This window comes from Pseudopodoces humilis, chromosome 1 (genome assembly GCF_049639895.1).
Source record: "Pseudopodoces humilis isolate 2021_Gansu_Grassland_sample_001 chromosome 1, ASM4963989v1, whole genome shotgun sequence".
In the NCBI taxonomy this organism is placed as follows: Eukaryota; Metazoa; Chordata; class Aves; order Passeriformes; family Paridae; genus Pseudopodoces; species Pseudopodoces humilis.
The window spans coordinates 10,295,178-10,316,420 of record NC_142200.1 but is presented as its reverse complement, the minus strand read 5'-3'; positions in this window follow the sequence as shown (position 1 = coordinate 10,316,420).

Below are 21,243 nucleotides of genomic sequence, written 5' to 3'. Positions count from 1 at the left end.
AAGGAATTGGATGGAAAATCCACAAAGAATTTATAGTGCCTATATATCACTTTGACTAGTGCCTAAAATTATGATGCTTAAAACTTCTTCATGCTTAACCTCTAAGCCTCAAAGCAGCTATACTCTGCAGGCAAATGGGTGGCAGGGTGGCTGGTGGCAGTGCATGCTACCTCAGTGACTGTACTTTTGGAGAGAGAATTGGCCTCTTGTACAGTGTTTGAAGAGAAAAAAAAAAAAAAAAAAAGGACTTTGGTGCTTATCTGCTAAAGATAATTCAGGCTTTAGATATCAAGTGGAGGCAGGAAGGGTTGTGCAGTTCTAAGGAGTTGGGAGCCCAAACTGCAGCAGGGCAGAATTGAAGGCACACCTCCGACCTTGCTGTTGGCCGGTTCTCAGTTAGGTGAGTCCTTGCTCAGGGTGCTGCCATTTGTTACCCAAGTTTGAGGTACTGAGCTTTGTGCACATGTTGCAGAGGGAACACATGGATGCCACAGAGACAGCAGTGCTTGCACACATACTGAAAGTCAACAGGGAAGCCCACACTGTTAAATACTATACCTCCCTGGGGTCACTCCCGGTTTCCAGTCTTGTTCAGATTGCAGAAGTATTTATTCTTTGTAAATTCTGTTTTGGAGAGAAAGCTCTACCCCCGACAAAACACAGATTTGCTTCTGGAGTGGGTTCATTCCAGCAGCTCCCTTACTGCATCCCCACAATGACTGCAAGGAAGCAAGGGTGAATCTACATGAGGTTTGTCTTGCTCATATCTGCAAGAGCCCTCCAACATTTCCACAGCTGAATTTCACATCCATATGCTCTCAATCTATTGTTGAATGCAGCAACACATATCTACAGGTTCCTGACATAAAAATACCATTCTGGTGGGTCTCAATATGGCTTGTATGGTACTTGGTGTGCCTGAAACTTAGATAGCCCCTTTTAAGGCAAAAATACCTGCCATGCTGGAGGGCTCTCTGGGAAGCCAAAGCTGCTTGGCCATATAGTCCATTGATATATGCATTGATGAGGGGACTGCAGCTCTTGGCTTAGAGACTGTGGGACATCTGTGGAGCAAGCAACTTCTATTAATCTGTGTAGCTGCTATGATCCAGGGGCCTTTGTAGTGCTAGTTGTGATTGCTTTAAACTTAAAGCTAATTTTGAGAATTAGTTGTAACAGTTATTTTATTGTCCCAATGGTATGCCATGTTCCTCCAATTGCAACCTTACACATATTTTACGTCCGGAGATTGAAAAGGTGATGTAGATTTAAAATCACAATTAATCCTTACTTGGATATGAAGTGCTGTGATCACATTGTTATTAAAAGATATCCAGGATGAGAAAAAAAAGTCTTGCTATGTGTTTATTTTTTTTTTTTTCTTAGCAGTGCTTCTGAGTAAGACAAGGTTTAGTGTTGTATTCTGTAAGCACATTCTGTTTCACAGGTATTCAGCCAGCTGATGGCTATGACACCCTTGAATTATTTAATAGCTTCCATTTCTTTTTTTCAGTAGAGTTTTATGAGAACTGAGATAAACTGTGCTCCATTTGACATGTAAGCACTCTACATCATCGACCTAGTGAACCAGAATGCTTAAACACTGTGGTGGAATTAGGGGCACTGAAGAAATAAACCACTTCCTAGTGAAGTCCATGGAAGTTCTTCCATGGAGTTCTGTAGAAATAAATCATGCCCTTAATTGAGGGAAGTTGACTTGAGAGTCACTCAATGGATGGTGTCGTTCCATGACAGCCATAGCTATGTCCTCCAAGGGTATTTGGATTCAGAATTGTAACATTGCTTTTGTGACCTCTTTGTCCTCCAGTGGAAGCTGCCATCCTGAGTCAGGCACCAAGGTCCTGTAAAGCCAGGAATTCCACCTAAAATGAGATTCATCAAACCTGGCATGCCAGCAGTAGCTGGTGGGGAATGGGACAGAGAATTAGTGTCCTGACAGCTGTTGGAATATGGTGCTTCCTTTCACTTGTGTCACACTAATACTCTCCCAAGGTTAAGTGCTTTAATGAGGTTGGATTTTCTCACACACAAGAGGAAATGGTGCCACATCAGTTAATAAAAACCATTAATATTTAAGATTGCTTCCTTGGGGTATGAAAGACCAAGGTTGAAGTCTCTTATCTCACTGAAGGAATTTGAACTGATATCTCCCAGGAGAGTACTGAAAGCTACCAGACTGTAAGCTCTTTTTGAGCAAGTCTTGCTTTCTCTGTCCCACTGAAGCTGTTCAGCTTTGTATGGGCTCATTAAATACCCATTCAATCTGTCTGAAAGAAAAGAAAAGAATGACAACATCTCTTAAAATCAGATGCAGGAAGGTGATGAGAGTGCTTTGAGGTCCTCTCTAATGAATATTCAGATGTCTTACAATGATGCAGTATCTTCATCAGGAGCCATTCAGACAGACGCACCAGAAAGATCTGAAAGTCTTGGTTTAGGACACAGTCATGAGAGAGTCTTCTTCACGTCTGCCCTGCAAGAGATTGGACCTCTGGGTTTCACATAACCTACATGACTGATGTAACTCAGATGCTATTAGATATCAGGTCCTCTTGGTTTCTGTTGTGTTAGAGCCCTGCCATACTGCTATCTCTGCTGGGCCAGGCCTCATGAATGCAGAAGCGAGAGTTTGACATAAGTTTGGGCTTCTCTGGGAAATATGCTGGCACTACTCAGAAGTTCTGCTTGTGTCTCCAGCAGAAATATCAGGAATTTTGAGAACCAGAAAATTTATGTACCTCAAAATGTTGAGAAATGTCATAGAATGCTGGTGTTTCTGAACCTTGAGTTTCATATTTGATATAATGTGAGATAATAAACCTTGTGTCAGGAAGGTTTTGTCTGCATTTAGCCTATAAAACTTTGATTACATTTTGTAGAGAGTTTGATGTCTGTGTACTTCTACACATAGAATCTTTGCTATTCCTTATAATGTAGCATGGCTTACCATATATTCAAGAAATGAAAATTAGACAAACTGCAGATAGGAGAGAGACCCATATCAGAGAGAAAATTCTGTTTTTTCCTAAAACTCTTACTGGAAGCTTATGGCTCTGTTATCTACTTTCAACACTGTAATTTGTGACTAAATGTGATCTGTGGCAAAATAAATTGCTGAGATTGCCAAAGCTACAGAGTTTTTAACTGAGACATCCAAGCTGTATCTCAGAAGCTCTTCCACTGAGTTTTTAAATGGTGCATTTCAGCAAATGAAAACTGAGTAATTCATATGTCAGTAGGGGCCTGGATTCATAGGAATTGCTATCAAACTAACTTGAGCAGCAGGCAAAGCTTAATTAAAATGTAGTCCGTATTTTTTCTTTTACCAGAAAATAGTAACTATATTTCAAACATAACTTAACAAGGAAGGAGATACAGCTCACACATCTTTCCAGCATGAGAACTGCTCATCCCTTGCATCTCTCATCTGTCTCATGCTGAGCTTCTGCCCTGGAAGCTCCTCCTGTGATGTGTCTTTTATCACGTCACAGGGACTGCTGGCTGCCTTGGTAGCACAGCATGTCCCTGCAGCTGGGAAGGGGTGGGACTTCTGATGGAAGAAACTTCTGATGATTGCTCCTGGTGTGCAGTCCCTAAGCAGAAGCCATTAGTAAAGGGAAGGAGTCTTTTCTTTGGCTGTTGCCATACTGCTGATAAAACATGAAAATATTAATATGAGGTAAATACATCACTCTTTCCAGTAAATCTGTGGTATGACTGCAGGTAATTCAGAGAAACTGTGGTTGTCCTATCCCTGGAAGCGTTCAGGCCAGACCAGATGGGACTTCAAGCAGCCTGATCTAGTCGAAGGTGTCCCTGCCCATGGCATGGGGTTGTAGCTTTAAGCTCCATTGCAACCCAAACCGTTCTATGATTCTATGACTGTGTGTTAATGCCCCCATTTAAATGGGGTGGAACAGAGGAAACACTGAGCAGTCTCCCATGGGTGGTGTCTGTGCCAGAATGTGGGGCTGGTGAGGTCAGACCACGTGGCCCTACTCAAGGTGGTAACACAGCTGGGAATGTGTGAGGTCTGCTCTCTTCAGCCCAGTTCTGGATGCTTGCTAACTTGACCCAGAAATACTGGCCATGGCTGCTCCCAACAGCTGCAGATCCATGGCAAAGTACAGGAGCAATACTGAGCAGATAATCCACCTTGTCATTCACCATTAGACTGAGAAACAGGATAATATTTTTTCTTCCATAGCCAATGGGAAGCAACAGAAATGCAAAGCCTCAAACCATCTGTGAAGGTGATGTTTAGGGCTTTCTTCTGGACTTGTTCCAAATCCAGCAGAGAAGGACCCAGCCCCTGGCTGGTCTCAATTGCTGAGGCTGCAGTGCTGCAGGGGTAGCAGCTGTGGGGCTGTGCACAGCCACCTGCACCAAGGAAAGCCTTGGGCTAACCATGCTCGTGGTATGTGTGTGTGGAGGACAGGGCTTTTGCATAGCTTGCCCTCCATGTAGGCCTCTCAGAAGCCTCCTGTCACATTGCTTATCTCCCACGGCCCTCAACACAAATGGATGTACAGAACAAACCTGCATCAGCCCAGGTATGTTATGGGTATGCCTGTGGAAGGAGGATTGCTGAGCAAGACGAGGAGGGAACAGGCTGGATATGCTCTGGGGTATTGGTGTTGAGGCAGAGCTGGAGGAAGCTCATGGGCTGCAGTTTGCATCAGTCTGAGGCAGTTTTGCACAAACCCTCATCAGACTGAGGGAAAGCAAAGCTGGATGTGAGCAGTAAGACACCCTTGAGAGCACCAAGTGTACTTTAGCAATGAATTTGGACTTCTAATAAAATGAAATGGAAAGATCAGTGCTTACAGGGCTCTGGTCTCCATTTGTGAGTAGCAGCTAATGCTACTTGTGGCACTGAAATGCTGCAATGATTAATAAAACCATTAAGGTCCTGAGGTAAAACTGCGAACAAGGCCCATGGAGGCAGAGAGGGAGATTGCTAGGTAGGTGACACTTTTTTCAAAGGAGCAGGAGTATCCAAATTTGAATCAGCCTGCTGATGTCCACAGTGCTCGGGGTGGTTCTTGACTCCTTATCTGGGCCTGCCTCTGGAAACAACATGCAGGAAATTCCCTGCAGCACATGCACCAAACACCTTCCGCAGAGGTGGTTTTCAGTCAGCTGCAAGCATCCCTCTACTGTAACTCACTAACGATGCTGCTGAGTTGTTGCAGGCTGCAGGGGACCAGCCAAGCCCAGGCAGGCTGGAGTAATTCCTGTGGATTCATTCACTACTGTTTGTTACCAAGAGCCATTTTCTACCTTAGTTAAATGCACACCTTGAGACAACCTCCTTGGCTTGTAGACAAATAGCAGGTACAGCATCTGCTGTGTTAAACAATTGCTGCCCCTTTGTGGAAGGTACAGAAGTGAGAGGAAATACCACTGTGCTGCTTCCTAAGAAAGCATCAGTACTATCCTTATCTTCCACTAAGCCCTTTTTGATAGTGCCTGTGGGAGGAGAGCAAGGAGCAGATGGTTATTCCTTCAGTCCTGTGAACTAGTTAGATAAAAACCATATTCCTAGTAGAATCTACTGTCAAGGAAGCTTCTGGCCTGCTGGTTGGGAGTGCTGGGTTGGATTTATAAAGGAGTCTCTGGATAATAATGTGTGTTAGTAACAATGACTTTCATACTTGTTAGAACTGACAGCCCTATGTGTTTGTCTTTCTGGAGACAGATGTTCTCCTGCCTGGTTATGTGGGTTGATTCCAGCTGGGGAAAGAGGACAGTATGAGCAATTGTTATTGTTATTTCATTCCCTTTTTTATTCCTTTCCCTCCTTCCCTCCCTCTTTCCTTGCTTGGGCTGTCTTTTAGGCAGGAGCCTGACAGATCACATCAGCTGCTTCAGGGAAGCCCCTTGGCTATCCGAGTTCATCCTCCTCTGCCATTTATCAGAGCACAGGAGGAGACTCAGGCAGGGTTCTGAATTTGTCTCAGCTCAGCAGCACTCCAAGTAGTTTGATGATGCTTTCCATCCTCACATGTGATACCAGCTGAAGACTGGGCTTGATGTTCATGCTTGCAGGCAGTGCTTCATCTCAGACAGCCTCTGTGTAAGTTAAAGTTATCAGCTCAACACCAAATCCCTTTTCTTGGCTTTTTCTGTGTAACATGGTGTTCTCTTGCTCTGATACAAGTGTTTTGTGGTTCCACATGAAGGAGATAACAGCATGAGCAAAGCTGTGGGTAAAGATAAATCATCTGTAGGAGAAGATAGAAACACTGTTTTTTGGAAGGCAACGAGGCCACCATGCCAAGGGACCAAAACACTTACTGTAGCAAATGTCTGTAGCGATCAGCTTAAATCTCTACTGCCTTAAATTCAAAGTGATTTCAATGCAAAGCCATTTTTCAGTGCACTTTTGTATCAGAATGAGCTGTATAAAAACATTCCTGTATGGAAGATTCAGATTCTCATTTTTTTCACCTGACAGTTTGTTGCTGTAAAGTAAATCCAACCCCTGGTCAACTTGAAGGAAAAATTCCAAATTACTTCAAGGGAAGAAAAATTGTGTACATTGTGCTATTTCATGGATACACTGATTCAATTGTCTAATTCTGTTGGGTGCCCTCTCTTTTTAACATTTACAATCTACTGATCCTAAGAGTAATCAGAAAAAGGACAGTGTTATTTTGCTGCTATAGAATAGATCAGGCTAAAACAATTCCTACAGTCTATGCCATTTCCTTATTCAAAGTAACAGTAAAACATACATAAAGGTGATGACTTTGGGATATATTAATGAACTGTAACTTGGTTACAACAGAAAAAATGACAAATTAGTTTGATTTTAGATCCTCTAAAGAAGTGCCTCCATGACTGTGCCACACAGAATAATTTTGTGTATTGATGCAATTTAGCAAGACTCACCAGTCTAGTGAATATGTGGAGTTTTTTATATTTTTTTTGTTGTTCTTTTTTTTTTTGGTAGGTTTTATTTTTTTTTGGTTGGTTTGGTTTGGGGATTTTTGTTTTTGGTTTTAATTTGGATTTTTTTTCATTTCACTCTTCATCCATGAGAAACTTTGAACAATTTGTGGCCTGAGTCACAGTCTCTGTTGCACTTTCGTTTTTAAGTGCAGAGTGGAAACATTGCCAGTTCTAGGTTTCCAGTACAGACTAATTAAAGCCATATAATAGCCAGATTTTAAGCATGTCCTCCCATGGCAGACTGTGTCCTGGGCTGTATTAATGAGTGTAGCCAGCAGGTCCAGCAAAGTGATCTTTCCCCTCTGTTCAACACTTACGAAATTGCAGCTGGAGTTCTGCTTCAGTTCTGGGCTCCCCAGCAGAAGAATGACAGTGACAGGGCCAACAGACACAAGCTGAAATCTGGAAAATTCCATTTCAAATATTAAAAGGATGGGGGTTTTGAAGGTTTTGGGTTTTTGTTTGTTTGTTTGTTTTGGTTTTTGCTTTGTTTTTTTACCAAGGGAGTGGTCAAATATGGAAATATTTTTCCTGGAGACGTTGTTTAGTCTTTATCTTTGAAAGTGTTAGACTCATCTGGATCCATCCCAGAACAACCTGATCTAAGCAGACCTTCTTTGCAAAGGGTTGAATTAGATGATCTCTGCAGATCTCTTTCAGGACAAATTATGATTCTATGATTCTCACAGGTCACAATAAATATGCTTATTAATAATTCCTACCAGATCCAGTGAATATAATTTGCAGCTTCTTTCAATTCCATCCTGGAATCTGGTTCAGTAAGAACTAGATAAAATCTTCTGCCCAGTTTGAAACTCTGAAGAGAAAAGAAATCCTCGAGGCTCTCCTTGTCTACTTAAGTTCTGAATTTCCTGGACTTCAAAGGCAGAAACACTTTTCTGCCTGGAAATATCTTTGTCTGTGGATGCCTGAGATATAACTTTCCTTACCCTTGCAGATACACTGGGTCACCTGAACAAATGACCCCAAATTGCTCCCCTGATTGTCCCCCAGCTGTTTGTTGTGGAGCTGTGTGTGCACCCTATTCACAGTGAACAGCACCCTCTCAGTTACCGTGGGTGGTGCCCAGGGGACCTTGTCACTGCCCTAGGATGGGGCTGACAGGAGCTGTCACAGCTTCCTACAGTCAAGGGTTTCATGAATTCCCTTCCCCATCAGAAATTTTGGCATGTTAGTACTGATGGGTTTAAGTCCGAAATCCAAGCTCAACACAGTACTGAAGTGACTGCAGCGCCAGGTCTTATAAAAGATAGGCATTACAAATCCCAAATAAATTCATGCTTTAAGGCATGAGGTTGCCTCCATTCTTCACTGATCTAAACAGGCCTGTGAGAAGGTGCTACTCTTGCAGGCAGGGCCGTGGGAGCTTGGCTCTCAGGGGCTGTGGTCTCCTTGGTACTGCTGTGTTCAGTGCTTGTGATGGGCAGCTGGGTGGCATCTGGGGTGAAGTCACTGAGAGCTGAGCATGTCTGGGCTCCTCTGGCTTGAAGCTGGCCTTATTCAATCCACAAAAGAGGCTTTGAAAAGTTGATTGCTTAGGCTTTAACTTTTCCAGAAAGGTTTCTCTGTTAAAAGCTTCTGGTTAGAAATACCAAACCCTGTTGTTGCTAAGATTAAGGTATTTGTTTCTTAGAAATGGCTTATAAGCAGAGACCAGCACACGGATTATTGCTCCTTCTTTAGCCAAGTGGAGCGAAGGTGCTTCAAGTAAATTTGGCTTCCAGGAGGCTCAATTTTGCATGTGATTTTGATAATGATTTTGGGGAAGGAAGGGTCAGATCTAAATTTTTAATGTTTGTAACTCATATGGGAAAAAAAGAGAAAAACAGTACTTACCACTAACCCATTGAGGGGTTAAGCTGTTTTAAATGAAGACAGAAAAGCCAGCTACTGTGTTTCAGTAAAAATTTTGAATGTGTTTTATTTTTGCATACTAATGAAAAAATGGAATATGATCAGATTTATGGATTTTGCTTTTCTGGAACAGGATTTTTTTTCCTCATTTTTTTCTGTGGTTCACCACCCCCCTCCCTCCCCAAGGCTAATGCCATAAGCAAAATAAAATCTGACTAATTAAGAAGACCTCAGGAAGATTGTAAATACCTGTCAGGAAACAAGAATGTTTTTTGCTGTTGCTAAAAATGACCTTAAGTGCGACCTGGAAAAATTGGGCTTGTAGTTTGTGAACGAAGTCAGTAACCATGCTGTGGTACTGCTGGCCTTATTATGAAATGCACATTACAGATTGTGTCTAATTGCACACCGTGGTTTTATGGTATCTGTAGCTACTGATCCAAGACTCAGATGTCAGATATCAGCACTCTTGCTATAGTTAAATGCTGCTGCCATGTAATAGATTTTGTTTATCTCTCTTCCAGCTTCCAAATTGCTATGTCTTGGGTCAGTGGCCTAAGTTCAATTTTTGTAAATTCCTGGCTGATGTTATTAGCTCTCCTCTTTAAAAACCAGGATGAATTAATGTTGCGTTATTCCCCATTCAGGGAAGCATGGCCCCAGCTTTTATCATTGTCACTGGGCTTGCTTGTGCTAGGTTCCAGTAGAAGGAGACTGTGGAATTCCTTCAGGAGGGTGCATCCATCCCTTTGCTTACATGAAGAGGGGAGTTTTCTGCTGATGTTCACAGATCTTGCAGGATTGCTTTATCCCTTTGGAAGAAGACAGACCTATGATGTGGAGAACAGATACATCCTCATTTCTCCCAGCCTCAAATGCATATGAGCTTGAGATGTACTGACAAACAAAATGTACAATAAAAAAAAATGTTGCTAAAGTTCAAGTGTGCAATGCTGATGCCTCAGAGTGCATCACCACTACCTTACCATCCTTAGTCCTCTTGGTCAGTCCTCCCTGTGCCTACCAGATTCCAAACACCATGATCTGCTTCTGTATTGCCAGAGGGCCCTTGTGGTGCCCATGCCTGGATGGAGCCTTCTGCAATGCCCTTTCACCCTCCCCTTCAGCTTCATGCCAATAGCAATGGTGTCCTTCCACCAGTGCCACCAGAATAACATACTGCTGAAAGGGATTGTGTGTGTCCAGTCCTGTACCTGTTTTTCAGACAATCAACACTGCATAGAGCCACTTTCAATCTTTGGCATATGTGGTGGCAGCTGCCAGGAAAAGAACTAAAGTGCTGGGCTCCTTGCTGCACTTCATTTTCATGCAGCCCTGTACTGCTTCCTGTTTCCAGTTTCATAACAGTTTTTGCAGAGTGCTTTGTTCTTCCCCTATGCATTTGGAACTGGCAGTAAAATGTGGATTGTTCTCAATGTTTAGCATCAAGTCCTACATGTGGGAAGTGATTTATCAACAAGATTACAGGCTGGAGTACTGTGGAAATTGGACTCCAAGGTGCCATAATTCTTTGGAAAATGCCAGCCACTGTAGGCTTTACCTCCCAGCGGCTGTCCATTATTGATAGCCTTATTCTAATATTATGTTTATGTTGTAAACAATGACCAGCTTCTCAGCTTTATACTTATACAGGTGCAGCTAATTCAACTTTTGATCTGCATACTCATCTCTGTGCTTTCATGTCAGTCCCCTCTTCCTCTGCCCACAGTCTTTTTTTTCTTTTTTTTTTTCCTTTCATTTCATGCAAGAAAACTGATAACTCTTCTAAAAAAGAACCTCAAAACTGTCCATGCAAAGTAGTGCCATAAGAAGTCATAATCACTAAGATATTCTTCTGGAAACATGGAAATGTCAATGCCTAAAACATTCTGATGTGACAGATGAGATAGACAGGCACTTGGGCCAGTTCTACAGTACTATGGAATCTTTGTGTCGTTGATAGCTCATGCTGCTGCTCAGTGGCAGAGAGAAAAAAATGTTGTAGTTCTCCTGGGATATTTTTTAATTACTGGTAAGGGAAAAGAATAATTAGCACAAATGTCCACTTTAAGATATCCAGCCTTTGTGTTTTGTTTTTTTTTTCACAGCAGGGCTACAAGCTGCGTTACAAAATGTGCTCAATGGGCTGATGTGGCTGTTCTTGAGCCGACAACAAGGAATGAAGTGGTATTTCAGTCTGTCCACCTGCCTTCTCTTATCTTCTTAGCTCCACACCAGAGCATCTGGCCCATAAACATTGGTGATGCTCCTAGTTGTTAGACAGCCAGCCCACTGAACCTGGACACCCTAAATCCCCCTGGGCAACATCAAAGGTCTCAGAGACAAAGTTAGTGGGACAAAGAAAATGAGAAATTTGACATATGTTTCCCATGACCCCATGAAGCTTAGAGAAGTGCCAGACTAAATTGCCCTTTGCATTTTTTTACTTTATATCCTGTCTGATCTGCCTGTCAGGGCATTGTCTCTTTCCCTGAGAAACTAAAGAACAGCAGAGACTGAAAAAAATAAAAGTGGTTGTACTGCTTGGGAGCTGCAGTCAGTAGTCCCACTAAAGCTGGAGGTATGGAGACTTCTAAGACAGGCTGTTATCTAGAAGCTGCAATAAAATAACTGAGAAGTGATCAAGTGTAAAGTTTACCTATAACTGTGCCAGCCTGTTTTAGTCTGAAATTCTTTGATATTGAAATAGGCATCACAGACTATCCATAAATATTTTGGTACCACCAAGTTTAGGAGACAACTGTGATACAAATAAAAGGAATTTTGAGGGTCATGAAGCAAGCAAAATTAGCAGAATTCCTGTTGACTTCACCAGGAACAAGTTTGGGCCTTGAGTTATTTGGCTGATATTCAGCAAGACTGAAAGAAAAAGGGTCTACGTTTTTTTTTTTTGATTCTAAGATGTTATTAATGTCCAACCAGGATGCTGTTTAATCTTCAAATAAATACCAGCACTCAGAACACATCAATTGTTTGTATTCTGAGCTCTGTGTTACACTTATTCACGGACAGGGAAATTACAATGAGAATAATCATTGTCAGAATACTAATGTGATGTAAACTAGTGTAGAGATATTTATTCAATAGAATGCAATTACCAGCAATACTCTGTTTTCTGAAGAGTGTGACTGTAATCCAATTTAGGCTGTTTAACCCCTGGTGATTTGTTTCCGTTTGTATTGTGATAGGCTGAAAACAGGCAGGATTGCTGGGAGCAGCAAAAGGGAGAGTAAGGGGAAATAGGACCCCATGTAATCTTAGATCTTAATGACTTTACTAAATCTACATAACCACAGGGCTGTTCTTCATGGTTGTGTTGCTAATTGAATTTTAAAATAAGGGTAGATCCTACACTCACTTTCCCCCAACATTTCATTTTCTGACAAATGCTTAGTCACCAGTTTAAAAAATCCTTTATGACTTCAACCTGAAGTTACATCAGGACCTTGGATTTCATATAAGACAGGATTCTCAAGTGCATGGTGGAGGCAATTGATTAATAAGATATTCAAGGTGACTTTGATGACCAACTTCTCTTGCAGAAGTGTTCTCGACTGCAGGAGCCGCGGCAAGATCCCATGGGCAAAGGGCAGCTTCTCTCCTTCAGAGAGAGGGGCATCACGGGAAGGACAGAGCATGGGGACCTTGCTGCAGGCACTTTCTGAAGACTAAAAACCTTCAGCTAGACACTGGTACACTCATTAGCACAGAGGAGTCCCCCTGAAACTAGCACAGTTTCTGTGCTTCTGAAACTAGCACAGGATATCTTATCAGCACAGATAGAAGTCTTGGGATCTGGTCTTTAAATAAAAGAAGTGCCTGAGTGATCTTGTTTTAGGTACAGAAGGATATTTTGTGAACACACAGAAATAGGTGGGGAAGACCTCTGTCCATTTGATACAGAGTTTGCTAATGGTGATGGCAATTTCTCCAAGACAGGCAGCATTCAAGCAGAAAGCATTGTGCAACTGCTACCAGACTAGAAAGCACAGAAAAGCAGTTCTCTCCAGAGCAATGGGCCCTGGAAGGGAACCTGAGTAAGATTTCCAGCTTTAGGGCTTTTGCACTTCTGTTCAGGTTTTTGTGTCATTTAAGCACCTGCCTTGGGCAAAAGATGCCAGCTGAGGTTTACCCACATGTGTTATTGGTTCATGTTGCAATATAAGAGGGAAGCAGAAATGAGTGGGTAAGAACTGCATAGTCAGGACAGAGTGGTCCTAACTCCCAGGGATTCTGCATATGGGAGATTTGCAAAATTAGTCCCTTAGTATTTCCAGCAGCCATTCAGCCATAAAAGCAGTGACTGAAAAATACACAGTGCAGTTACTGTTCTTTTAAGTCCCAGTCAAGCTGTTTATTTTTTAATATAATTTGTCTTGTGAGTTTGTATGAGGCATCCCTCCCCAGTTGTTTACCAAGAGTGCAAGATTCCTGACAGCACAACTTTGTGTTGTCACAATGTCAGTGAGCTAAGAAAGAAGGCAGTTGTGTTTCCTACAACAGTTCTTACCTGGGCCCAGTTGGATTCAAACTGAGATGCACTGGGAGCTGTGTACATCTGTAACAGAAGAAACACCTGCAGAGCAGACTGTCAGGTGAAAATTTTCTTCTCTCTGGACTAGCTTTCATCCAAGCTGAATTCTCTTTGCTAATGTTCACAGACCATGTTACTTTCACTGGTGTAAAATAAAGGGAATCAGAGCCTTTCTTTCCTTAGGTGGTAAAACATTGTCCAACATGTGGCTGCAAAGCAAACCTGGCTGCATGATGCCCACCTCCTTTTGCAGTGCCATTCCCTTTAAGCAATCAGCTCATCTTGAACAAATTGCAGCACATGGCCTCTGTGAAAAGCCAGACCCTCTTTGCCACTTCTCATACCACCAAGCTTTGAAAGGCCAGTGTTTTACAGTGAAGTTGAATGTCGGTTTCTATTCAGTACATACGAAATTTGAAATTAATCATAGTTCCATCTGAGCCAGTTTCCACTGATCAGAGACCGTCATAATTCCTACAGACTGATTATAGGGATTTTAGTTGATGAAGATTCTATGCACAGATTTTGAGGTAATGTTTTTGGCTATGAAGATACCATACCATTTTACATGGGAGAAAAGACTGACCTCAGCCTGGCTACAGCCTCTTTTCAGGTGCTGAAAACTAGCGTGATAAGGTCTCCCCTGAGCCTCCTTTTCTCCAGGCTAAACACCCCCAGCTCCCTCAGCCACTCCTTGTCAGACTTGTGCCCCAGACCCTTCACCAGTTCCCAAGTTGCCCTTCTCTGGGGGCTCCAGAACCTCTGTTTTTCTTGCAGTGAGGGGCCCAAAACTGGACACAGCACACAAGGCTTCACCAATGCTGAGTACAGGGGAACAATCACTGCCCAGGTCCTGCTGGTCACACTGTTGCTGATACAAGCCAGGATACCATTGGCTTTCTTGGCCACCTGGACATCATCATCATCATCTGCTGGCTTATGTTCAGCTGGTTGACCCCCAGGTCCTTTTCCACTGGTCAGCTTTCCAGCCACTCTTCCCCAAGCCTGTAGTGCTGCAGGGGGTTGCTGTGATCCAAGTACAGGACTCGGCAGTTGGCCTTGTTGGCCAAGTTGGACTATTGATCTCACCATCTTTTTTGAAGGGGAAACCCTAATTCCTATGTGACCATCCTCAGAAACTTCTGTACTTTCCATCCTCAGAAACTTCTGTACTTTCCATCACATCAATAACCCTTGTTGACACATGTTTGTTGTTGTTTTTGTTGACACATGATCTCCATTTCTACCTCCACTGAGACAGGAGACTGAAGGACCTTGCTGGTGCACTGTCCCTCAAACATTGGCCTGATGCCAGGCTTATCTCTAGTGATCCTGATTTTATCCCTTTCCCCCTTCAGCTTTAGCTTAAAGCTCTTTCAGTAAGCCCTGCTATCTCCTTCACAGTTCCTTTTCCCTCTTTGAGACAAGCATACCCAATATTTCCAGCAGGCCTAGTGTCACGTAGACCAGCTCATGAACAGAAAACACAAAATTCAGTCAGTGACAGCAGGTTCAGAGTCAGGTATTGGGCTGCTATTCTTCCTGTTTCTTCCCCCATCATTCCCTGCAACTGGAAGGATGGAGAACACTATTTGTGCTTCAGATGTTCAACTGCAACCTTACTGTAATTTGCAGTGATGAATTCCTATTTTTAGAAGTAAGTATGGAGACCATAATCCTTATTTGAGGGGATGGTAGGAGCCATATTTGGAATCCAGTCAGATCTCAAAGTCTGACAGTCCAAGTAAATTTTTCACCTGAAAAAGCCAAGTGTTCTGCAGAGGCTTAAATGGGAATGTGTGATAAAGAGTTTTTAGAGAAAGAGTTCAGTAGGCACGCAGAAAAAGAAAAAGAAACACGTCATTAACATTTCAGATTATCCATGTAAAAGCAAAATAAGGTGAGAGATGAAGTTTCTGCATACTGTTCATCACTGTCATGGTCTGAAATGTCCTGGTGTGTATTCCAGGCCATATGAGGAAGCTCTCTTCACCTGCATTTGATATTCTCATTCCAGGACAGTTCCTCCTCGTGTTTCCCCTTGTTACTGACAGTGTAATGCTGCAGAAACAGCTGCAGGGGAAGTGTTTGCCATTCATTTGGTGACAGGATTGAACATGGAAGGATCCTATACTTTTGCACAAAAAGGATTAAAGAAATACCCCTTCACCTCCTCCTCCTTCAGAAAAATTAGCCACTGAGGAAGGTTGAGGAGGGACATAAAGATGAAGAACTACTGAGAATTTGTGCACATTTATGTGCTCACCTATTTGCTGGAGTTGTGGCCATGAGTTTTGGATCTTTGCTGCTTTAGGACTGGTGCATTTGTCATCAACTTTCCCTCTAAGGCTTCATTCATAAATCACTTTTGGAGCGTGAATAAGCCATGGGGATGCTTTAATAAATGGTTCCTCACATAAAGTTTTATTCCTCTATAATGATTAGCTAATAAGTAAATCCCTGATGGCATTACTAAGGAGGTCATTATGATTATCCCTGTTTTATATCTGCAGAAACTGAACCAGAGGAAGGAAAAGTCACCACTAAGATTTGTGGATGCAAACTCCTGAGTCAAGGTACATGCTTTCTTCAGCAGGTCACAAGACTAAAAGAGGCTTGAAAGAAATGGTTAATCAACTGGTTAATGAAATCATTACATCAGAATGCAACAGGACAGTGATACCTTCTCAGAAAATATTTAAAACCATAAAGAGTTACTTGCATCTCTGATCGATTGTCAACATTCAGTAGCCCAAACTCTTCATAGAAGCTGACTTAAAATGCACATAATATAGAGTTCATCTTTAGGAACCTGCATAGGTTGTGTGCTGTCAGAATTTGTGCCATCATCTCCTGATTTGCAAAAAAGAAACTGGCATGCCATTTACTAAGTTTTTTATTCAGAGGCATCCTTTTTATCCAGCTTATTCCTGATCATTTTGAAAATAGTTCTAGTACACTTGATTGTTTTAACAGTGCATTACTTGCCACAGAAAAATCTACTCCTGTCTCAATATAAAAGACAACAAAATGCAAAGTGGAGTTAAATCAAACTAGATGTCATGAAGGCTGCTGCAATGATTGCATCATACATTTCATATTCAGTGAAAGACTTGCATGCCTTTTTCTGACAGCAGCCAGAGAGGATTTCCAATACACAAGGATTCTTCTTCAAATGCCCAGCTACACACGAGTGGATACAAAGTGGAGAGAGAAGTTTAGACAGAGGGTACTTCATTGTATACAAACTATAGAATCATAGAATCTTTAAGGTTGGAACAGACCTCTCAGATCATTGGTCCTACAGTTAGCCTAGCACTACTCTGTTCACCACTAATCCATGTCCCCACATGCCATAGCACACATTTTTGAATGCTTCCAGGGAGGGTAATTCCAGCACTTCCTTAGTCAACTTGTCCCAGTGCTTTTACACCCTTTTCGTGGAGAAACTTTTCTTTATATCCAATCTAAACCTTCCCTGGTGAAACTTGAGGCCATTTCCTCTTGTCCTATCATTTGTTACCTGGGAAACCAACCCACACCTTGCAACAATATCCTGTCAGGAAGTTGTAGGGAGTGATAAGGAGCCTCCTTTTCTCCAGGCTTAGCCCCCCTCAGCTCCCTCAGCTGCTTGTCAGAGGACTTGTGCTCCAGACCCTTCACCAGCTCCGTTGCTCTTCTTTAGGCATGATGATACTGAGACTGCAATTTCTTCAAGCAGGCTCAGGCTCTGGGAATTTACACTACTTAAAATTCAATGCAGTAAAATTAGTGTAAATTTAGTACATTACTGAGCATCTTCCCAATTCCTTTTGTAGTGAATGGTGGGGAAAATAGATACTTGTGATAGGTACCATGTCATCTAATGTGCTGAACATTGGGTCCTCCAAACCAATCAAGAAGCAAATCTAAAAAGAAATTTGAGAGACTGTCATCTGGGCTTATTGGTCCTGTTACTCAGAGTCTGAAACCACTCTTAAACTAAGATCATGTGTTTGGAGACTCTTAGAATACTTCTGACACCATTTTTCCCATTGGCATGGTGAAAGCACCCAGTCAGAAGGTAGGATTTGAAGGTTTGGGGTCTTTCTCCACCTGAGGAGGTTTGACTCTGTAACTTCTCAACTCCCTGAAAAAGCCTTGAACATCAGGGTGTAACAGAGTCTAAAAGGGCAGTGGGGTGAGCAAAGGTGCCCTCTGCACTTCACCAAGTCACAGGATAGCCAGGGGTTCATTGCTGCAATGGAAAGACCAGTTCAGAGAGGGCAACCTCCACTGCAGCCTGTGCCAAAGCTCCTGTCTGATTCCTGGATCTCTGCTTGCTGCTCTGAGATTTTTTTTTTCCTGGTTACTGTTTTTATTCTTTAAATCCAGGCTCTCTAATGAGGAATGTGTAAAGAGTTGTGGGAGCAGTGTAGATTCTTCAGGCTGTCCCTTGCCAGCTGAATATGCAGAAAGCTCACACACCATCGTGTTGCTCAGGGGAGCTGGTTAAGGTAGGATTGTGTGTATGAAATGGGCATAGTTAATGCCTGTGAAGTAGTTTAAAACATCTAAGGGCAACTCAGACTCAAAACCTCCTGCTCCAGTGTGCTGCAGAAACCTGAAAGGCCCTCTGGGGGGAATTGTCATCCCCCTTGGTCCAAAGACTGCCTGTAAATTGGTCCCTTCAGTGGAGTTTTTGCATGTGCAGATAGCTGGCCACCTCCTGCAACACTGAACAAAGAAGTGCAAGGCAAATTCCAGTGCTTGGAGTGTGACATGAAGAGTTTGACATGCTGCTAAGGAAGCCACACATCCCTATAATGACTTAAAATTCCATGCCTGGCAACCAGGTGCAGGGGGTTAATTAGGCTCATAAGCTGGGAGAGCAGGGAGACCTTTGGGAGAAGCTTGTAGACAAGCAGCAAAGCATATGACCTCATTTGAATTTTCCTATTAGATTTCCTTCAGAGATCTCAAAAGCATCCTCTGATCACTGCCTGAAACTGTTTAGGTTTCACATTTGCAAACACAAGGAATCTCCATTAGATTCTGAAGCTGCTGCACATGTTTTAAAAGATCAAGCTGATGATTATGACAAGCAAATAGATCCCCCCCCACCTCCTTTGGTTTGTTTGGACTAATGACTCTCTTGACTCTTGGGGTAAACAATCTGCCATTCCTCCTTTAGAGCTCTTGTGGTGATGCAGGTTGGAGCTGAAATGGGTGAGACTGGCACTGCTGGACATAGGGCTGTGTTTATGTGAGGCTTTATATTCTCCAAAAAGGCTGCAATAGGAGCCTGAGCTGTGTCTCTGTCATCTGCAGCTCCTTTGGTTGCAGTGGGCTTTTGTACAAGTGTTTGGTGTTTCTTTCCTGTTCATAAGTTAGTGTCCTGTCCTTCTCCTCCCCCACCAGGCCATAGCTGTAGTGCCAGTACAGCACATTTCAGTCCTGCAGCCTTTTGGTTGGAATAGGAGAGACTTCCCCAGACTAAAAGGTAGCTAGTGCATAGAGCCTATGCAAAAGTCTCTGCTGGAGAAGGAAAAGATAAAAATAGGAAGGGGCCATAACTTGAAAGCCAGCACCAATCCAGCACCAAATCTTTTTCAGTCCTTCCTCCGGTTGATGCAAACCCACTGCTGTTCAAGGGGGTCCTTTCACTGGCCATAATGACCACTGGTTTCACATCAGCTCCGGGAGAGCAGGGAGGGAGAAGGGGGGTGCTCGTTGCCGTGTCCAGTTGCAGCACATGTCACTGGAGAAGTGTAGGGGGAGTCTCACTGGAGTGCCCCGATCCCTCCTGTCCCAGATGCACGTTTTGCTTCTGCACATTAAAGCAGCCCTTGCTATCAAAGGGAGATGATCCCCGGTGTCAGGACTGGAGCAAGTAATAACCTTTACATCCATCTAGGCAGAAATCATGCTTGGAATAACTCTCTGTGAGGGTTACAGTCATTCCATGGTACCTGTTCCCTGTGACAGTGGCATCAGGAAATTCACCTTCAGCCTTTTGGGCAGCCTGTGATCCCAGGCAGCACCCTGGCCATGGCACACAGCCCCCACGGAGCGCAGACATTGTGCTCCCCACGAGGATTTTCCATTATACGTGTGTGAGTGAAATCAAACCTGGGGGATTTCTTCCCAGCACTCCAGACACGCAACCGCACTGCAGAATACAAATGTGAGAGCCGGGCTGGCGCAGGCGTGGGGAGTTCAGCCCCCAGCCCCAGGGACGAGCAACAGGCAGGCAAACCTTGGAGGGCAGGAGAGCTCATTAACTCGCTGCTTTAAATAATAACCGTGGTGAGGGTGCTGGTGACGAGTGTCCCTGTAGTGTGCAGCTGTGTCTGTGTGGTTTGACAACAGGCGGGAAACAGCACTTGCTTCTTTGCTCCTCGGGCAGCTGCCCTGTAGAATAGCATCAAGGAGGGTGTAGGAAAGAGGTTATTTATTTTTTTCTTCTCCTTGGAGATTTTGGACTGATTAAAAAGCTATTTTTGCTGTGAAAGCAACAAGGAAAGAAACCCCAGCCATACGCAGCAGGTATGAAAGAATGTTTGATTCTTCCGACAAGTACAATAAGATTTAATATCTTTGCTGCTCGACCCAATATTGTATCACAGGCATCACCGGTGTTGTGCTTCCCAGCATGCCCTAGCATTCCTTCAAGCAAACATTCACAGTAGCAGAAAGTCCAAGAAAAGGCTTACTCCCTTGAGGATCAAGAAGAAAGCAACAGTGAAGAAAGGTATAGTAGCTATTAATATTAATGTTAAAAGAAGAAGGGGAGAGAGGACACAGGAGCAGCAAAAAAGCTACTGCTTATGGCTTTGATGTGTTCATTTTCACAGGACCAATAGTAACATGGAGAATACGGAAAGCAGATAAAGAGGAAAATGAGGAGGTGGAGGTGAGCAGAAGGCAGCTCAGAAAATTGCACAAGCTGTGGGGAGTTTTTCTCGTCTAGACACTTTCACACAGCAAAGGGAGTGGCTGCCATCTGCATCTCCTCCAAAAAAAGGAAGGGAAAAAAGGGCTGAGACTGAAAAGGAAATCCACCTTCATGCCTCTCACTTTGGCTGTGGTATGGCTGATCCACGCTGAATGCCTGCTGTGGGAGGAGAGAGAAAGCTGAGAGGTATTGTGTCTAAGGAGGCACAACATTAAGCAGCATGTGAATCCTCATGCAGGGCTCTGTCCTACTGACACAGTGGGAACAGGAGGGAGGAAACTATTTTAGTCCTGTTGACGCTACTGAAGAGTAAAAATGGAAGTAATTAAAGGCCTATTCTAGTCTCACTTAAATCTCCAAGTCTTCAGGCCAGAATTATTTTTGTTACATTGCTTTAATGGTGTTACATTGTTGGTTAGACCAAGTTGGATTTTTTTTTTCCTACCCTGAATTTGGAAATGAGCCAGCACTTTTCTGTGGCCGTGCACTCACTTTGCTGAAATTTTGCCTGTGGAAGATTGTTCAGGTCCCAGGAGGAATTTTTCTAAATCCCAAGCAGCCCCACCATAACCAGTACTTGGGCTGCTGGGTTACTGCCTTATGTTTTAGGAATAGCAGGTTTGAATCCCAGCATTAGCTGGTCTGAAGTTAGACTGGAAATAAGAATGACTCCTGCACCTTAGGAAAGGTGCCTGATAAATAGTGACCCTCAAGTCTTATTGTCCCCTATTTTTTCACTGAGAATAAACCTCAAAACTTCACTGCTGAGGAGCAAGTACAAACTACAGAGCAAGAGCAGGACAGGTTTATTTGTAACAGCACCACTGCTGCCCATCTTGTCCTCAGTAAAGTCTGCAGTGGCTGTAAGCAGTGACAGGAATGGCCTTGTCCAGCTGCC